This window comes from Euleptes europaea, chromosome 5, assembly GCF_029931775.1.
Source record: "Euleptes europaea isolate rEulEur1 chromosome 5, rEulEur1.hap1, whole genome shotgun sequence".
Taxonomy (NCBI): domain Eukaryota; kingdom Metazoa; phylum Chordata; class Lepidosauria; order Squamata; family Sphaerodactylidae; genus Euleptes; species Euleptes europaea.
In genome coordinates this window covers 77,906,573-77,925,456 of record NC_079316.1, presented here as the reverse complement: position 1 = coordinate 77,925,456, position 18,884 = coordinate 77,906,573, and the positions used below count along the sequence as shown (strand labels likewise).

The window sequence follows — 18,884 nt, the reverse complement described above, 5'->3', positions numbered from 1 at the left end:
ATCTGGAAGGCATTTCACCTCTCCTGCCAGAAGAGGAGGATGAAGAAAAAGAAGAGTTGGTAGAGGATCTGCTTGGCATGCAGAAGGTCCCAGGTTCAATCCCAGTTAAAGGCATCTCCAGTTAAAGGGACTAGGCAAGTAGGTGATGTGAAAGACTTCTGCCTGAGACCCTGGAGAGCTGCTGCTGGTCTGAGTTGACAATAATGACTTTGATGGACCAAGGGTCTGATTCAGTATAAGGCAGCTTCATGTGTTCATGTGTATATGCCAACTTTCTCTCCCACTTAAGGAAGAATCAAACTGGTTTACAATCACCTTCCTTTCCGCTCCCCACCACAGACACCCTGTGAGGTAGGCAGGCTGAGAGAGCTCTTAAGAGAACTGTGACTAGCCCAAAGCCACCCAGCTGGCTTCATATAGAGGAGTGGGGAAACAAATCCAGTTTACCAGATTAGTGTCCGCTGCTCATATGGAGGAGTGGGGAGTAAAACCCAGTTCTCCAGATCAGAGTCCACCATTCCAAACTACTGCTTTTAACCACCACACCACACTGGCTACCCAGCTATATGAGTTGGGTGTGTTTCTTTTGGTTTAGCTTTTTAGCCATCAAAGAGGCTGACCATGATGATAAACTTCTCTTGTCAGCTTGACCCATCTTGAACAGAAACTTGATAAGGAGCAGAGTACATGACCACTTTTCTCAGCTGGGAGATGACTGTCTTCATGCAGTTTACAGTGACAAGGGAGGGATAAATATCTTAATAAAGATGAAAATAGAACTCAATTGTATTGTCTGAAGGGATTTAATAAGTAATTGGATGATGACACCACCCAACATCCTCAGTACGCTGCAAAAATTGTTTTTGAAATTTTGCAGACATCCAGATGATGGAGCTGTCAAATAGCCAAGATGGACACAGATCTCAGTGCACTGTGGCTGTCGGAGTCTCCATGAATTGGGGGAGAGGGGGTTTGCTACCCTTATTGTTATTTATCATTTTTCTGTTTCTCAACACAAAGTAACATTGCCCAACATTCAAACATAGTTAGAAACACACCCAAATAAATATCCAACTGACTGAATTTCATTATTTTGAACTAATACTAAAATTTATGGATAATAAATAATAGGTTTTTGTGTGAACACACACACACATGTAACTAAATGAAAACTGCAAACTCTCTGAGAACATTCCTTACAGTAGTGAACTTCAAAGCAGTGGGTAAATGTGCAAGAGATTTACAAATGTTTCTTTTTGGCCTTGTACCTGTATGATTCTGCAAATATAGGGTAACAAAAATATTCTTTCTGTAATAGTTTTACTGCATCAAGGCACAGATTCAGCAAGGAGCCCCAGCAAAATATATTATTTTGCTCAAGGGAAAAAAATATCCTGAAAAAGTAAACAATCCCACAGGCTGGAAAGTTGGGATGCCAGCTCTGGGTTGGGAAATACCTGGAGGTTTTTGGGGTGGAGCCTGAGGAGGGCAGGGTTTGGAAAGGGCTTCAATACCAAAGCGGCCATTTTCTCCAGGGGAACTGATCTCTATGGGCTGGAGATCAGTTGTAATAGTGGGAGATTTCCAGCCACCACCTGGAGGTTGGAAACCCTATTCGAAAGCAATATGTGAAGCTGGTCAACTGTGTGTGTGTGTTTGCTTATGGTAACCCCTTAGGGTTTTCAAGGCAAGAGACTTTGGGAGGTGGTCTGCCATTGCCTGCCTCCACATCAAGACCCTGGTATTCCTTGGAGGTCTCCCATCAAAACATTAGCCAGGGTCAGGGCTGAGTGTGTGACTGGCCCAAGGTCACCCGGCAAGGTTCCATGGCAGAGTGGGGATTTGAACCTGGGTTTTCCAGGTCATCGTCCAACACCTTAAATGAACGAATTTTTCTTGAGCAGTTTTCTGAAGTAGGGGGAAAGATCAGAACAGGATGTCTGATTCATTCTGCAGTGATGCTTTGAGTGATCTGAGAGAGATGAATGGGCCAGAATGAGCAGCTTATGAAAAAAAATGCACTCCTCTAGATTTTACCAGTTAACAACTATAAATCTTTATAGCTCATCAAATATCAAATATATGCAGAAGCGAGGATTTTTTTCTAAGAAGACTAGAGAGCTTTAGAAGTTGCTTTATTGTAATCCTGCATTACAATTTCCTTTTGAACATGCCATGAATCAAAATTTCCTATAAAAGGTTGCAATTAATCACCCAATGGAGTGATAAATTTCAATGGTGTAAAAAAGAATGCAGCCAAGCCATGTCACCAGCATTAATTTAATGCTTCTCGGTGGGAGGATCTGGAGGTATTTCACACACTTCTTATTTGATGTCTATATCACATTATCAAAAAACGAAACTACAAGACTTACGACCTAATTCTATAGTGCTACCATAGCTGATCAGGCTAAAGGATTCCAGCATTAAAGGAGGGTACAGCTGACATCCTTTAACAAACACAGAGGCACCGACTAGCTTGGGAGGGGTCAGAACACAGTGACAGAAGACATACTTTGCATTAGAGAAGGTCCCAGGTTTAATGCTTTGTACATCTAATAGGGTAGCAGCCCTGGAAAAGATTCCTGCTAGGTCTTGGAGAGGTAATCAGAATACACAGCACTGGACCAATGCTGTGATACAGTACAATGCACCTTCCTATATCATATGAAAAAGGGGGAAAAAAACCTCAGGAGATGTCATCAAGGAAGGAAATTCAAGTGCCATGCAAATACTAGAATAGAAAATAAGGAGGTAGAACCATGACCCCCCGCCCCGAGAAACGGCACTGAAAGGTTCACTTGAGGTGTGTACACCGGTTGCAATCCTCCTGTTTCCATCCTTAGTAAAGAGATTCTTTTGGTAAGACAAAGCTGTTTGATGCTGACCCATCCATTATAGCTGCCACCACCCAAGCTGCTGCTTATGGTACAGCAACTGAAGAAGAATGATAGGACCACAGCACCCACCCACCCTGCAAAAAGAGGCTTTTATCCTAGAAAATGGAGAGTAGAGTGTCATGGGCAACAATGATGCTGCTATCCTAGAAAATGGAGAGTAGAGTGCCATGGGCAACAATGAAGTCTTTCACCCCCTTTTCTGCATTTTCTGGAAAGAAAGGTTTTAACTTGCTTATGCAGAGTCTTCCAATTGGTATGTTTGTGTCATTGGTTTTTTTTTTAAAGGACCCTTCTACTGAGAGTTTTCTGCATGCTTCTGCTGATTTTGCTGTAATTTGCCACACTTTGATCTATTAGTCAGATTCACCAAGCTCTCTAGACCACCACCACAATTTGCTCCATCACAGTTTTAAAGAGCTGAGTTCTACAATTTTCTCTGTTGTGGGTGGACCCAAGTAAGCGAGCTGATACTGATTCATTTTAGACAGCCAGAGAGGTTCGCATTGCCAGTCAATACACTGCTGAAGTATTCATCCTCCATTTGTCCTGGAGATGTACAAGACTTTTTGGCAGCATCGGGTAACAAGGCTTCTATTTTCCTCTTGACAGAATCATTAATTTCCAATGATTCACATTCATAAGCTGTTACAGAAAAAAATTAAGACATCCATCCATCAAACCCTTGTACATTCTGGAATGTTCCAATTTATCCAAAGCAGTGTAATGGAGATCATGGCTTAGCAAGCCATTCCTAAGTATTTTTAATTATTGTGTATTTGTGGTGTGTATTCCTCTGCCTTTCACCACCCCCCCACACTGCTCCAAAGACCATTCAAACACTAAATCCAAGTCTATCCAGAGTCTATAGCAGTGAATATTTATTAACACCTGCCGTCATCAGGACATTGAGGCCCACCGGATGTGCCAAAAATAAAAGCAAGCTGGTGGGGAAAATCTGCTTTAAGGGCCGGGCAGTTCATTCCTGAGCCTTGTGGCAACTGGGGACAGCATAGCTGAGTCGCTGCCACGGCACCTCCAAAGAGGTTCCCTGGCCACCGAAAGGCTACAAAAAGCCTTTTTAAATGTAAAAACCCCAAAATGGGGCATTTCCCCCCATAGAGAACAGTGAGGCTGCGCCAGGAAAAACCTGGCACAGCAACGCTGTTTTGGAGGGGGCGTTCCCGGGCTGGAACAGCTTAAGCCTTAGGAGGTAGCCTACCAGCAGCACTGTCCCCCAGAACTCCCAGGGAACACCTCCCAGGATGCTGGCGCGAGCACTTGCGCCAGCAGGACACCGGTGGGATTCTGAGCCAGAGTCCATGTGCTGTGCTGCCACGCCAGTCCTGGAGCGCCGCTGCAAGTGGCACTACGCCGGCATCCGTGCCACTCTGCACATCGTAAATGGCACGGATGCTGGCATAGGGGACTGGTTGCCTCCTAAGCCCATTTGGGCCCCAGGCTCAGAATTGAGCTCTTAGGTACTCCTGTTTTCCAGCCTGAATTCTAGGCTCCCCTTAGCATAAAATACTTTGGCTGGTCCACTGCATTGCTAACTACAGTTATCCAATTGTTTGGATTGTTTCAGTTTGCTTACTCCTTCTGATGTTGACAGGGTGTTTGTGGTTGTGAAGGCCACCCCTTGCAAGTTCCCAGGCAAGTAACCTTGGTCATCTTGGTTGGTTAAGTTCAACCAAGAAAAGCTTGGTGGATCACTGGCCAAGACCTTTAATACTGCATTGGAAGAGGATGATTTCCCATGAGTATTTAAAGAAGTAGTGTTGTGTCTATGCTAATACACACACATACACTGGGGGGGCCATGGGGGGCTGTGGCTCAGTGGTAGAGCATCTGCTTGGCATGCAGAAGGTCCCAAGTTCAATCCCCAGCCTCTCCAGTTAAAGGGAACAGGCAAGCAGGTGATGTGAAATACCTCAGCCTGAGACCCTGAAGAGCTGCTGCTGGTCTGAGTAGACAATATTGACTTTTGATGGACCAAGGGTCTGATTCAATATAAGGCAGCTTCATGTGTTCACACATTTCCTCCCTTAATTAAGGACGATCTAGACAGATGTTGTCCTTCTCTAATCTTCTACTCTTGTGCATTTTCTAATCTTCTGAACACATACTGAACACCTGAATCTTTTCAATCTGGTTTTGGATATAGCGCTTCCTTAGTAGTACTGGTAGATGACGTGTATCTACAAACTGAAAAGAGGATTTTTCTCCTGTTGAGTCAGGTAGATCTTTCAGTGGCTTTTGACATATTTGATCATTTCATTATTTTGGACTGATTAAGATGCCTGGCTGGAATTTCAAGAGTGGCTCTCCAGTGGCTTCAGCCTTTTTTATTGTAATATAGGAAGCAGACAATTCTCACTGAAGATACCATGTCAGCCTCCTGGGATGGATTATATGGGGTACAACGGAGTCAGTGCTGTCACCGGGGTTGTTTAGTATATGCATGAAGCTGCTGAATGGGTTTATTTGTAATTTATGGGTTCAATGTCCTCAGTATGCTGATGACAACCAGCTTCACTAAGCATTCAAGAGCAGCTATCTGTGTCCATTTGAAAATAGTGGTCAAATGAAATGACGGTGGACAAGCAGAAACTGAATCCAGACATGACTGAGATTATAGTAGCAGGATATCTCAATATTTTGATTTGCCTGTGACAGATGGGATAGGGATAGCCCTATCTGACCAGGTAAAGAGCCTAGGGCAGGGGTGTCAAACTCGTTTGTTATGAGGGCCGGTTTTGACATAGATGACATTTTGTTGGGCCGGGCCATGCGTAATATAAAATTTAATGCCAGGTACTGGAGATACAAATTTTTATAAATAGACAGGCAATGCCAACTAATGCTATTATTTTAACACAATAGCACTCCTCCAGGATTTTCTTTAACAGTCCTTGATAATGACACCTTGGGACTGGGGGGATGGCTGCCTCGGCTGGCTTGCAGGCCAGATAAGAGCTCTCAAGGGGCCAGAACTGGCCCCCGAGCCTTACGTTTGACACCCCTGGCCTAGGGGTTCTCATGGACTCAACCTTACTTTAAACAAGAGAGGTGGGATCTGTTCTTGAGAGTTCCTTTTTTAATCACTTGGGTTTGTGGGCTCTCCTCTCTTCTAGACTTGTCTAACCATGCTACACTGATCTATGCTCGTGTAACTTTTGGACTCTATCTAATACATTCTACATGGTGATGCCCTTGAAATTAACTTTTCAACTGGAGCCACTTAACCTTTTATCGGGTATAGGGTGACATGTACTTAGATAGCCTATCTGCAACAAATACAATGGCTGCCAATTTGCCTCCATGATCAATTCAAAGTGCTGTTTTTGACCTCTGAAACCCTTTAGAAACTTGAGGCCCACAAAATTGAAAGACACACCCTTTGCCTGCCGGTCTGGCTTCCCTTTTTAAAACCTTCCATGTGTGTATCTAGGTCAGATTTCCATCACCTCCAATGTGATAAGCAAATCAGAGCAAGGTGAATCATCGATGACATCAGACACTGGACCAGCATAACTACACACTCACCCACCTCAGGTCAGTAGATCCTGGCAGGGCCATGGAGTTATTAAAAGAGTCCATGAATCTATACGTGTACCAAGCATTGCCATTTTGATATTTTAGGCATTATCTATTTTCTCAGTCCATGGATAACTACTATCATGTGGGGATGCATGAAATTTTTAGACATTAAAAAGGGGTCCTCATGTTTAAAAAATGGTTGGGAACCTCTGCTTCAGGGGACAATGGTGATATTTTAAGGTAGTACCAAACAGGGAGAGAAAGTGCAAGCAGATACTATATTAAATCACTGTCATGGCCTATGTCAGAGAAAATGGGAAATAGGTTGTGTTGGACTATACATTCCAACTGTTCCCTTATTTGAGGTGGAAAGCAAGTGGGGAGTATGCTTGTCCTCTTGAGCACCCATGCGGGAACACAGTGTTAGAGTAAGGCATACCCTTGTTTGCCTAGATTGCACCATTAATTTTCCCAGGTGAAATCTAGGACTTGAGCCCATAATATCCTATTTGAATGCCCGGCCCCTCATGGAAGTTTAGATTCATTGAAAATACAGCAGGCATACCGGGTGGGTGGGGAGGGCAGGTTCATTATTTTTGCTCTCTCACTTCCCAACCTCCGCAGGAAAGTAAACAGAGAATACTACATTCAATTTGGGGCAGCCTTTTGTTTTCTCCACATGTAGCAATGCCTGACTTGCCACTATGGGTGCTGTGGACTTCGTAGTGATCATGCTCGTCTTTAAGCATATGGCTATCGAACAACTTTGCCGCTGTGCAGTAGCAGTGGTGGAAGAGTTCCATTTGCCTTGCAAGCCACTTTTTGTATCTGCTCAGTAGTAGTAGTAGTAGTAGTAGTAGTAGTAGTAGTAGTAGTGGTGGTGGTGGTGGTGGTGGTGGTAGTAGTAGTAGAAGAAGAAGAGTTGGTTTTTATATGCAGACTTTCTCTACCACTTAAGGAAGAATCAAACCGGCTTACAATCACCTTCCCTTCCCCTCCCCACAACAGACACCCTGTGAGGTAGGTGGCGCTGACAGAGCTCGAAGAGAGCAGTGACTAGCCCAAGGTCACCCAGGAGTGGGGAAACAAATCCAGTTCACCAGATTAGCGTTCTCCGCTTACAGTATGTGGAGGAGTGGGGAATCAAACCCTGTTCTCCAGATCAGAGTCCACCACTGCTCTTAACCACTACACCATACTGGCTTCCACCACACTTTAGGTGAAACAGATTACCCCCCTACCCATCAGGTCATGGATGGTCAGGTCAGGTAATTAAAGATAGCATGACAGTGGGGACTATACCTCCCATAAGGTGGCATGAAAATGTATATGTACAAAATAATCTCAATAACATGGAGTTTGATGAACATACGTGCACGAAACTCTGCTGATAACGGTATGGTTTGCATACACAAAAAGTAGCCTGACAAACAGACTAGAGCTGCTGACAAACAGCTGAACTGATAGACAAAAAATCAGTTCCCTGCTCATGACTGGTGGAACATCACATGAGGCAAACCAATGGTTGCTTGAGCATCCCTACTTGCTGCATTGAACAGTTTAATATTTGCTGCAATAGTTGTGACCATGTAGACTCAATATTAACACATGACCCACAAAAACTAAAGTATTAATTCTGTTCTGAAAGCACTGGAAGATTTGCCCCATCATGAATTACAAGTACAGCTTGATTCCAATTTAACTGAGATTTGTCTGCCATACATTACAGTTACTGACTTTTCCCCCAAAACCATGAAGAAGAAGAAGAAGAAGAAGAAGAAGAAGAAGAAGAAGAAGAAGAAGAAGAAGAAGAAGAAGAAGAAGAAGAATTGGTTTTTATATGCCGACTTTCTCTACCACTTAAGGGAGACTCAAACCGGCTTACAATCACCTTCCCTTCCCTTCCCCTCCCCACAACAGACACCCTGTGAGGTAGATGGGGCTGAGAGAGCTCTAACAGAGCTGTAACTTGCCCAAGGTCACCCAGCTGGCTTTGTGTGTAGGAGTGGGGAATCAAACCCGGTTCTCCAGAATAGAGTCACTGCTCCATTACTCTGAGGATAAAATGGAGGAGGGGAAAATGATGTTGAAACATCCAAAAGTATGCTTGGAATGAGAAGTATGCTGACGCTACTGAAATAATAACTAAGGAAGTTGTAAATTATTACTCTTATTGAACAAAACAGAAAGCACTTCAAACATATGTATACAGGCAAACCTCAGAGATATTGAGGGTTTGGTTCCAGACTACTGCAATAAAGCTGATATCGCAACAAAGCGAATCACACACATTTTTTGGTTTCTCAGTGCATATAGAAGTTATGCTTACACTATACTGTAGTCTATTATATGTGCAGTAGCATTATGTCTAAAAAATGTACATACCTTAATTAAACATACTTTATTGCTAATCATGTGACACAGACACACAAAGTGAGCACATGCTGTTGGAAAAATGGCGCCAACTGGCCTGCTCGATGCAGGGTTGCCACAAACCTTCAATTTGTAAAGAAACGCGGTATCTGTGAAACTCAATCAAGCGAAGCGCAATAAAATGAGGTATGCCTGTACTTTCAATTTAAAATGAACATTGCATCCATTGCATTTGAACACTTCCTTTCAAAGCAGTATCTGTGGTATAATTCCACATTAATCATTCTTATGAGGCAGATTAGATAGAAATACTGACTATCCAGTAAGCTTCAAACCAGAGTGGGGGTCTAAAACTACTTCTCTATAGTCCCTAAATTTTTACATGACACTTCCTAATGTTCTTTCACACACCTCCAGGCTTAGGAACTTATTTCAAGCATCCGCTATGGTTGCTGGTCTTTGTTTTTTATGAGAGAAAATAACTTTTGACTGTATCTCCTTTATTAAGGGTCCCTCTACTATCCAAGGCATATATACAGCCAAATCTTTGGTATTTGTTAAGGTTTGTCAAGTTACTTGGATTCCATTCACCAACAGTGTTTAAAAAATTGAAATAAACTCTATCATATTTTGGGTCTATTTCTACTTTTTTCTTAACTGGCAGTAATCTGAGGATATATCACCAAAGGGGGGGGGGGGAGAGATCTTTGAAAAGAGTATTTGATAGAGGGGTTTGGGTCTCTGAACTACTGCTGTTTCCATGGAGACTAACCCTTCCCCCCTTTTGTTTTCAAGTGAAGAAAAAAATCTTAAATGTTCATGGCCAATATTATGAGTTATTTGTGGCCAATACAACATATTTTCTAAGTGCAAACAATTATATATGCAAAATATTGAGGCTTGGGTGCTCAAATCTTCTCTGAAGTTTTGAAATGTCAAGGAATCTAGACTAAAAAACAGCAGTATGGAGTAACATTGTGCAGTACTTTATTATTTTATATTTCACATAAAATCAAGTAACTTATTTTTAAAAGAATATCATAAAGATTATTTATTATTGTGTTGTTTAATATGTTTTGGCAGCCATATCAGGATGCAGGCTGAATATAGTATAAGCTTTAATAGGTTATAACAAACTTCTTCAGAAGCTAAAGTGAAATATATCCTTCAAAGTAATTGAAGAATATTCAATTAACACAGTACAAAATTTGTGCCACGGCCATAAAGATCTCTATGATTTTTCTGGGCCCCACAACATGGATTTCATGCCCTCATCATCATTCAGTGTTCCAAGTGAATAATAAGACAAGGAGAAGTGTGATTCACTTTCATGTATTTTTAACACTTATTCCCCACATACCGCTAGTTCGATGGACTGGATTGGGGGGTGGATAAATATCAGCTATTTGGTGTGTGTGTGAGGTGGGAGCTTCTGAACATGATTCAGTGTGACAAGAGGCACAGTGATCTGGCTAAACCGTTTCTCAGGGCACTTTGTAAGGAGGATCAGCTGCATTATTCCTTTAATAGCCATGTCTAATGCAATAGCCCGGCGGGTTTTGTCCCAAGTCAAGGTATCAGCTGCAGGTCAGAAGGTAACATTCTGTTTACAAGATTATTTCCTAAAGCACTTATCTTGCTTTCGGTGTGAAAAGTTGACTTTTCTGTTTGTAAGGGGGCCCGGAAGAATTGAGGGAATGGGAAAAATTAGCTACACTGGGCTGGAGCTGAATAGAATTAAGTGGGAGGTCTGAGAAAGGCCTGCTGTGGCGCTCAGCAGGATACCTTATTAGCCACGTCATCGCAGTTCATTCAGGCAAACAGTAACAGTGTCACCAACATTCCCACACAAAGACAAAGTTCTTCACACAGTCTATAAACATGCTTCCCCTGGCCGATTCATCCTAGCTTGACACCACTGAAAGGAAGGTTCTTCCCCCACTTTTTCTGAAGGAAAAAAAAAAAGGAAACAAACAAACAAAAAACAAAAAAACGAAACAGGATGAATGGAAGGATTGAAAAGTAAAAGTAAAAAGTAAAAGTAAAAGAAAAGTCACATTTCTACAGAAAAAACCATACGGAGATCAAACATTATTTAATTCAGGCAAACACCTTTTAAACCATACCAGAATCTTGAGGATTATTAGTAGATGTGTCCCTTTCAAGTTTATCTTTCTACTTTTCTAGGCAATGACACTCCTCACATCTTCTATACCTGGTATGTATATAATGTGGAATGGCACAGAAGAGTATTCTATACCAGTAACGAAATAGTTATGGGGAAAACAACAACAACAACACCTGGATATGTCAAGAAATAATGTCGAACAAATGTTTGGTATGAAATTCAAACAAATGACAGAATTTGAGATGTTGTAGTGGGGCCAGAAATTGTATTGACCACAAAATGTCTCAAAATGAGGTTAAAGTGAGCTTTTAACACTTTGAGGGTCTTGCACTGGCTGTTAAATTTGAAGATTTCAGTAAGGCAGCTGACATAAAAGGTATCTGAACTCTGGAATGCCATACACATAACATGTTCATTAAAACACTTTTTATACAAGAATTATTGTGTTAGGGCAGGGAGGTCAAAAGGCATCATGGTCTACTTACTTTGGGGAGCATTTTGGGATTTAAGAAAAAAATCTGTAAATTATTTTCCATGCATAAAGTAAATCTGAACTTTGAACCCAGAGCCTATTTCAATTTGAACGGCCAAATACACACACACACACACACAAATGCACTGCACCAGGTCTCAGCATGCAAGGATGAATAATCTTTTCACATGTTATACCCTCACTTAAATGTATAGAAAGCAGTTTGGAGTTAGAAACAATAGCAGAGTGTGCATACACAGAGGATAGTGAATCCCCACTGTTCACAGCAACAAGAAAGGGGCTGCCAATGGGGTATGAGAATGAAGGTCACAGAAAGGTTACTGGAGGGGAGATTTTGTATTTTATATTTGCTTCATGTAAGGTGTATTTAATAAGACATTTCAGCTGTATGGAACAGAGCTCACATCAGAAACAGAATGCTTGCAATGGGTTATCAGGTATGGTGCTAAGACTGTTGAGTATAGATAGAAGCAACATTGTTAAATACTTAAAAGGAGCATTTCTCTCCAAATGAACCTTCTTGCACTATTTGATCTTCTGGGGAAGTCCTGTTCTGCATGCTGATACCTTTGGAAATTCAGCTGGCCACTATGAAGGGCAGTTTTTTTAAAAAAAATTGGGGAACCAGATGAATTGTGAATGTTTGTTGGCCCAATCACTGGTTACTCTCCAAGTCTCAGTCTCAGTCTCTCAGTCTCTCTCTCTCTCTCTCTCTCTCTCTCTCTCTCTCTCTCTCTCTCTCTCTCTCTCTCTGTCTCTCTGTCTCTCTGTCTCTCTCTCTCTCTCTCTCTCTCTCTCTCTGTCTCTCTCTGTCTCTCTCTGTCTCTCTCTGTCTCTCTCTCTCTCTCTCTCTCTCTCTCTCTCTCTCTCTCTGTCTCTCTCTCTCTCTCTGTCTCTGTCTCTGTCTCTCTCTCTCTCTCTCTCTCTCTCTCTCTCTCTCTCTCTCTCTCTCTCTCTCTCTCTCTCTTGCAGAGCATTTGGAGTGGTAAATATTTTACAGTTGTGCTACATTTTCATTATTTTATCAATACTAGTTGTTTTATGGATCTGTAGCCTGACTGCAGCTTCTCTGCTAGAGGAAAAAACTAAAAATTCAATGAATAAGGAACTGAAAAATTAGTTCTTTGAGTCCAAAGGAATTTTTAGATCTCCCCTCTCAGAACTGCAAACTAACTAACCACAACAACAACACCCCAAACAACAAATTATTTCTGAAACTGAAGGGAGTTTGAAAATCAGTGAAAATGAGGAATCAAAAATATCAAGTAGGAATGTAGACGGTGTACATGTTCTCCTCTCTTTTCCTCCATGTTGTTTTCACAACAATCCATTTTTTAAAAAAATATATATTTTTATTGCATTGGAGGTCATTTTACATCTCCATACCTTTATAATTACAATTTACACTTTCCTTCTTCCAATACAAATTTTCCCCTTCCCCCCACCCTCATGGACCAATCCATAATATCATATTTTCAGCCATGAGCATAGCCTTTTTAGTTTTACTAAAGTCTCTTCGTTGGCTTCTCCTCTTTTCACTCAATTAATGTATGGGTTCCACTTAGTCTTCAATTCCATTTCTTCTGTTTCTCCCATCTTCTGTTGTTTTAAGTATCCCAATACATCTGTTTGCACATATTCGAACACATTATTATTCCACCTGTCCATTGTCTACTTTGTTTTATCTTTCCATCCAAAAGCTATAACTGCGTGAGCCGCTAATATCATCGCTTTAAACATCTCTTGTTCACTCTTTTCTACCTTCTCACACCCCATTATTCCCATAAACATCAGGTCTACAGTTACTTGAAGTCTAATCTTAAACAATTCTCTAATTTTACTAAGTATTTTGTTCCAAAATTCTATTACCCTTGGGCACTCCCACCACAAATGTGAGAACCACCCCTCCTTTGCGTTACAATGCCAACAGTTCGGTCTCATTCCTTTGATTATATTTGGGCCGGTGTTCTGTACCACTTCAGCATTATTTTCCTTTCCAACTCTTTATATCTATCCATCTTCAACATTTTAATACCCTTCATCATTTTATTCACCATTTGTATTGATATTGTTTCTTTTGCCCATTTTGCCTGTATTATTCTAATCATGAATTCTTTATCTCTTATCATCATTCTGTATATTTTCCCTGCTAATCCTTTTCTAATATAGGCTTCACTCTTTATTAACTCTTCCAATTCATTGTCCTCTCTTTTCATACATTCTCCCGTTTTCACAACAATCCTGTGAGGAAAATTAGGCTGAGATAGTGTGATTGGCCCAAGATCACCCAAAGAGTTTCATGGCAGACGGAATTTGAACCTGGGTCTCCCAAGTCCTAACTTCTATCCCACATCAGCTCCACCATACTGTCTAGGGCAGGGGTGCCAAACTCAATTATTACGAGGGCCGAATATGACATAAATGTCACTTAGTCAGCCCGGGTTATGCCTCGCCAGCCCAGAACTACAGCAAGGGGCAGCTGCCTCGGCTGGCTCATGGGCCGGATAAGAGCTCTCAAGGGGCTAGATCTGGCCCATGGGCCTTAAGTTTGACACCCCTGGTCTAGGGCATCCTGCTTTCATGAACATAAGCATCTCTTTATACCCCAAAGTAGTAATAGCAAAAAAGGAGTTGAATTATTAATTGGTTTGTTAATAAACCAACAAATGGGTGTCTCTTCTCAATTATCACATAGTACAATCAGACAGGTTGGCGAACGGGTCCACGCTGTGCCTTCTGCGTCATTGTTGGGTACAGTGATTATGAAGAGAAGAGACTCCCTGCAGCTTTTTGACTGTATGGCAGAACACTTCCACAGCAACCAAAATCGATTTAGTGGAGTGTGGATGGGGAACTCAGTACAATGACTTTATGTCACATATTTTACAACACTGGACAGCCCTGAGGAGATCGGAGATGCAGGACTGTTATTTTCAGTGGCAGTCATCCATCCACTGTAGTGTCTAGCTCTGGCCACTTATAATGACAGACATTGTCTTGCACAATTGATAAGGCCCACAGAATTGGGAAACTGTGTGGAAATAATCCTTTTTTAAAAGAAAAATTAATTGGCATTAGTGAAAGTGGCTTAATGTAAGTGCTTTCAGCTGTGTGTTTGAAATGTTGCAATACTGACATTAAAAAGCTTAACTTTGTCATATTTTTGAACCTTTTGCTTTTTGATGTAATAGCTGAAACCTTTTAATAATACCAAAACATTTCAAAAGGTCAAGCGGCAAACAACAAGATGAAAGGTGTTGTCAAGAGGCTTAGGTAATCATTTTAATACTCAGGGTATTTGCCAGCACCGTTTAACTAATATGTGCATTCACTTTTAATTTCAATATAGTGCCACTTTAACAAAAAAATGCTATATTTTAAATTAATTATCATGTTAGCAAATATTAAGATTGCAAGAAATGCCACATCAATAATATATATATACTTAATTCAAGGAAAGGATTACAAGAAGAGCCATAAAAATCAATTTTTAGAGCTAGAAAACTGGCTCCCTTTAGCCTAAACGGTATTTCCCCTCCATTGACAAAACCATGATCTTATCTGACACTGACACTCGCCTAATGCTATGTTAGATATGTATAATGATATAAGTACTTGTCAATTCTGCTACCGTAAAACATAGCCCTACTCCCAATATAATATGAAAGTATGCTACAAGTGTGAATTGTTTACCCATAGCAGAATGCTTGCAAATACATATATAGATATAAATTTGCTGTCTGCGCGGTTTTAGGGAAGCAGTTCACTCACAGCAAAAAAATTCCACGAATGGAAAACAGAGAGTGCTGCTGTGTTAAGCCACAGATTTGCTCTTGAATATGCGACTGTTTTGTAAGAGCCATTAGCTGCTCCTGTAGAAATAACAAGAAACAAGCTCAAGCGATCCAGCAGGATTCCAGCAAGCCTTGTTCCAACAAGAGTATCCATATGGGGAGGCTCACTTTTGCAGGTTTAGAATAATAGTAGGCTGGATTCTATGAAGTAACAGTGCAGCAGTGATCTTCATGATGGATCCCCCACGCCCTAGCCTTCTGTCTTCACCCAGCACCTTCGGAAAAGGTGATTCTAGAGACTATGGGCCCGCATGGGAAAAAAGCAACACAACTGAAAGGCTGCAGTGAGGAGGAGGAACTGGGTGAAATCATTCCCATTTCTTCTGTGCTTCCATTGGCTCCACTGGTGCAAACATGAGGTAGGGGCAATTTTGACCGTTTTCCCAGGCTCACTGCAGCCCCTGAGCTTGGATACCGTGACCACCACCAGCTTTTCAGGGGTCTCAGGGAATTTCTGAGGGAATGGAAAGGTGGAAAAGATCCATATCAACACATACAATCCACTCACTCTTCACTGAATCCAACAAAAAGTCATGAAATGGAAATATAGACTCTATATCGCCCAGGAAATGAGGGGAAAATATCGCTTTCACTTCTAAAAAGTTGCTACAAGCTGAAAAATAAAACTTTCATTAGGGAAAAAATACTTTAAAAATATTTCCTAATAATGAGAGGACTTACACATTATTCCCAATTATGCTAAACCCCTACAAACTCTTTTCAAAGTCTGAACAAAGTTATCCTGGGCCTTTCTCTTTTGTACTCTATTACAAACTCATGTTGAAGATTCTCTAACTATGCTACACAAATGGAGTGGTTCACAATGTTCCTCAAACAGATCCATCCACAGATCTGTTTCACTAGCAGTGATGGTATCTGCTGGCACAAAGAGCCTTCCTCTGATGGAAGAGGCTCTTCTGCCAGCAAAAGAGCTGCTTGCATCTGGGGATGGCACCTTGCAGCAGAGATCAGCATGGATCTGCAGGATCCACCCACTCAAGGACACCAATGGTTTCTGCAACACTGCTGTGGAAACATTATTTGATATGAATGAGAGTATACAACTCCAACAAAAGGACTGTGCTCAGTTTCTCCACATCACATGCATTATTATGAATTATCACATGAACATGCATTACTTTCTAGCCAGTAATATCAGACATCTATAATAAATGACAAAAGGAGAGGGGAAAAATCAGACACATAATATCAGACACATATAATAAATGACAAAAGGAGAGGGAAAAAATCATCTGGAATACCCAAGTGGGAAGTAACTAGATAATTGACAAGTACCGAATAAGGTAAGTAACTAATATGGAAATGTGCTGGCTAACTATATGGATCTTCTTTAATAGTGATACTTACAGCCCATTTCTGAGCTGAGGCGTACGGGGACGGCAGGGAAGAGGCGCAACGGTGCCTCTTCCTAAGCCGCCCCCCGTACGCCGTTAACAAAAAAAAAAGCAGTTTTGCGGCTTTTTTTGTTTGTTTAACCGGGGCCTTTCGCCCCATAGGGAATAGCGAGGCTGTGCCTGCTAAAAAGCAGGAGCAGCACCCCATTCCCGGCGCCGGCGGAAGTGGCCGAAAGGGGATAGGCAGCTGCCTAACTGGCGGCTCCTCCCCCCGGCCCGCTCCCCTGCGCCGGCGTGGCTTATCCACGCCATTGCCTGTGCCATGGAGAGGCCACGCCGGCGGAGGGGGGAGGCACGGTCCCGCGGTGCTCGGCTGCCGGCAGGACTGGCCTCGTTGCCAGCGTAAGTACGTGTATTACATGTACTTACGCTGGTGGCGAGGTCACGCCGCCTCCTAAAGAGTTTCGGCCCAATTCTCAGGAATGGGCTGTTAGAATACTTTGAACTTAGTGATACTTAGGAATGCACTGTAAGACTGTGAAACTCTTTCTTTAGAGTGGTTAGCCTCTTTCCCTGGTGGCAGTCATCATGCCACGCTGGTTTTCAGTATGTTTGGTGTGCTCTATCTGAGTTTACAGTTTTTGTGATAGCATATGGGGCCTCGTGCTACAGAGTGGTAAACTGCAGTACTGCAGTCAAAGCTCTGTACACGACCGAAGTTCGACTCCGGTGGAAGTCTGTTTCAGGTAGCTGGCTCAAGGCTGACTCAGCCTTCCATTATTCCGAGGTTGGTAAAATGAGTACCCAGCTTGCTGGGGGTAAATTGTAGACGACTGGTGAAAGCAATGGCAAACCACCCTGTAAACACAGTCTGCCTAGTAAACATCGGGATATGACTTTACCCCATGGGTCAGAATTGACCCAGTGCTTGCACAGGGGACTACCTTTACCTTTTAAGGGGCATTTGCTGCTTCAATGCTAGATCACAAATCTGGTTTTAGTAAGACAGTTTTAAATACTGTGATGATTTCCTGGGGCTACAAAAGACCCTGAAGGGTCCTTTCCCTGCCTTCTCCAGTACATCGAGGAAGTCCCAGAAGGAATTAAGATTCAAAGAGACAGAATCTGGGTCTGGGTATCAAGCCTAGATCTGTAACTGAGGGATGAAGTAAACTGATTGGAACAAAATGTTTCACTTTTCAAATGAATGAGAACAAAGTTTATTTAGGAAATACACACGTAGAGGTAAATATAGGGAGCTCCGTGGTGCAGAGTGGTCAGCTGCAGTACTGCAGTCCAAGCTTTGCTCATGACCTGAGTTCGATCCCAACGGAAGTCGGTTTCAGGTAGCCGGCTCAAGGTTGACTCAGCCTTCCACCCTTCCGAGGTCGGTAAAATGAGTACCCAGCTTGCTGGGGGTAAAGGGAAGATGACTGGGGAAGGCACTGGCAAACCACCCCGCAAACAAAGTCTGCCTAGTAAACGTCGGTGTGTGACGTCACCCCATGGGTCAGGAATGACCCGGTGCTTGCACAGGGGACCTTTACCTTTTTACCTTTTAGAGGTAAATATAAACATAAAAAATATAGAAGTGGGTTAGCGGTATTTAAAGAGTTCATGACAGGGAAAAACGGGCAGTTCCAGTCCCAGGGCTCTATTCTTATCGCAGTCTCCTGTAACATCAACTGTTTTTCAAATTCTCCTCTCTTACTACCAACTGCTGGCCTTCAACTGGCTTACACCCCAACTGCCAAAACCTTAACTGCATCCTGCTCCCTAGCCCATAGCTCCTATTAGCTGGTTCAGAGCACGGTCTCATTGGCTACTGTGTTGCTGGGGAAATTTTAACCGTACTGCCTGTCACACTTATAGCAAAGCATTTAAAATAAAATGTGGGGGGATGCTTGGATGGAAAGCCAGAACACAAATATTTTAATAAAGAAATCATTTCAGCCGACATATTTGGAAGGGTATTGTACTTAGATTCTGCAATTCTCCTGTAAAGGAACAGGCAGAGAGGATAAAAGTTAACCAGAAGGGCCCAATGAGTTTAATTCAAAATAATCATCTTATTCAAGGTGATGAAAAGTGGATTATTTAAAATAATAGTGTAATGTGAAAGAGACAGCGTCTGGCTAGAGGCTAAAAAGCACTTGTTTATGTTTCCATAAAATTCGTTTCAAAAGTCATGGCTTAGGTCAGGATTTTCTGCTTTAAAAAAAAAAAAAAAAAAAGAATCTT

General features: G+C 42.0%; 1 protein-coding gene across 2 annotated transcripts in view; it reads right to left on the bottom strand.

Moving 5' to 3' along the window:
* Window positions 1-18,884, bottom strand: part of INPP5A (inositol polyphosphate-5-phosphatase A) — a 321,869-nt gene that overhangs the window by 117,189 nt on the left and 185,796 nt on the right. The gene's annotated exons all lie outside the window — the stretch shown is intronic.